General features: G+C 41.6%; 1 protein-coding gene and 1 pseudogene across 2 annotated transcripts in view; both read left to right on the top strand.

The window, feature by feature from the left end:
* The window catches only part of LOC105540101 (phylloquinone omega-hydroxylase CYP4F2), a 36,244-nt gene that overhangs the window by 12,642 nt on the left and 21,235 nt on the right, over positions 1-2,367 (top strand). The window lies entirely within an intron of this gene.
* LOC105540130 overlaps positions 1-2,367 on the top strand; it is a 15,881-nt pseudogene that overhangs the window by 12,939 nt on the left and 575 nt on the right. The gene's annotated exons all lie outside the window — the stretch shown is intronic.

Raw genomic sequence — 2,367 nt, 5'->3', positions numbered from 1 at the left:
CAACATCACTAATCATCTGGGAAATGCAAGTCAAGACCATGATAAGACGTCATCTCACCCCTGTTAATGTGTGTGATTATTTTTCTACTTTGCTGGATTTGATTTGATATTTTCCTGAGAATTTTGCATCTAGGTTTGTGAGCAATATTAATCTGCATAATTTTTTTATTTCTTTTTTTTCCTTCTTTCTCTTTTATTTGATTTCTTGTAATGTCTCTGTATTTGGCATTAGGGTAATGCTGGCCTCATAAAATGAGTTACGGAATAGTCTCCCTGCTTCTGTCTTTCAAAAGACGTAGAAGAAAATTGGTATAATTTCTTCCTTAAATGTTTGGTAGGATTCATCAGTGAGCCAATTGGCGTCTTGGCTTTCTGTTTTGGAAGGTTATTAATTATTGTTTCAATTGCTTTAATGGACATAGGCCTATTCAGATTATCTATTAGCACTTACCTTTTATTCTTTTATTTCCCCTTCTTGTATCTTTTGGATAGATGGAAGGTGAATGATGGTATATAAATGTGATTCAAAATTATGTGGCTGATAAAAATTATAACATTGATAGAGAAACATAGGGCCTATATGCATTATTTAAATGCCTATATAATAAGCATAAAACATGTTTATGCCTTAAGTACAAGGATTGAAGGACAATATAAAAAGTGTGTAGTTAGGTGAATCTTACAAGTTATTTAAAGTGACTGTTTAAGGTTAGTCAAGCACAGCGACATACAGGAGAGAAGACTAGGAGTAAATCAGTGACAATATCCTTCTGTATTCGGCCACTCTTGTGTTGCTATAAAGAAATATCTGGCTGGGTATGGTGGCTCATGCCTGTAATCCCAGCATTTTGGGATTACACCTTGGGAGGCCAAGGTGGGAGAATTGCTTGAGGCCTGGAGTTTAAGACCCCTCCCCCCAAAAAAAGGAAATATTTGAGACTGGGTAATTTATAAACAAAAAAGGTTTAATTGGATCATGATTCTGTAGGCTGTACAGGAAGCATAGTGGCATCTGGTTCTGTGGAGGCCTCAGAGAAATTTTACTCATGTTAGAAGGCAAAGTAGGAGCAGGCACACCACTTGGCAAAAGCAGGAGCAAGAGAGAGGGGGCAGGTGCTATACAGTTTTAAATAACCAGATCTTGCAAGAACTTGCTAACAGGAAGACTGCACCAAGCCATGAGGGATCTGCTCCCATGAGCCAAACACCTCCCACCGGGCGCCACATCCAACATTGGGGATTACAATTCAACATGAGATTTGGGTAGGGACACAGACTCAAACCATATCAATGCCAGCACAACCACTGACTAGCTTCGAGATCTCAAGAAAGGATTTTAAAGCTTGAATAGTCCCAGCACTGTAATAATTACAAGATAAAATGTAACTACAATGTAGCATCTACACAATAATTGTGATTCTCTTCTCTGTTCTTGTTCAATCCAATGTTAAGTACAAAAATTTAAGTGAAGGTAAATAAAAGCAGTGGGGAATGACCTTGTCGTGTGGTATTAAGGAGAAGAGTCTCAAGCACAACTGCCTAAGTTGAAATGACCACAGCTACATCTAGAAGGAAGATGTGAGTTTTTCTTATTTAAAGTTAACTAGAAATCTAGCATGAGGCAGATGGCTGGGAGCAGTCCAGGGAGTGTCCAGGATCTTACACAGAAAATCGTGTTCGGAGAGGAAGTTTGTTGCTCATTCCCTTTTGTGCCCAGCTGCCTGGGTTCCCTTCTCCACCATTTTATTTGATAATAAGCTATCTAGAGAACTTGCTCCCTGTGCTGAGCCAAGAAGGGAAACGTGTGAGCTTTGAAGGGTGCAGTTTCTTTCGAGGAATGAAGAATATCTGTGCAAAGTTGGGGCAGTTCAGAGCAGAGTGAACTGCAAACTGTTCTGCAGGTATGGGGCTGGAAGGCTTCACACAACCTCGTAGTCCCAGGACCCAGACTTTTACTCAGACCATGGGAGCAGGTGAGACAAGAGTTGGGCAAGTCAGACCTTTAATCCACCCTGATAGGCTGGAGTGTGGGCTTACGGCGTTTCTCCTTTGACCCAATTATTAGCCTCCACTCCCAATGTATCTCTGTGCAGAAGGCTCAGGTAGATGTGTCAGACATTGCAAATCCCCAACATAAATTAAAGTTTAACCCAGAATACAGAGACCAGGCAGGAGGAGGAGAGGAAAGGTAGAGATATTAAGCTCTTCTCCCTTATCAGAAAGAAACCTAGCAAAAGAAATTTCATGCTAGGCTGGGCGCGGTGGCTCAAGGCCGGGCGCGGTGGCTCAAGCCTGTAATCCCAGCACTTTGGGAGGCCGAGACGGGCGGATCACGAGGTCAGGAGATCGAGACCATCCTGGTTAACA

This window comes from Mandrillus leucophaeus, unplaced genomic scaffold (assembly GCF_000951045.1).
Source record: "Mandrillus leucophaeus isolate KB7577 unplaced genomic scaffold, Mleu.le_1.0 Scaffold215, whole genome shotgun sequence".
NCBI lineage: Eukaryota > Metazoa > Chordata > Mammalia > Primates > Cercopithecidae > Mandrillus > Mandrillus leucophaeus.
Note: the sequence above shows the minus strand (reverse complement) of the source record. Positions and strands in the feature narration are given on the sequence as shown.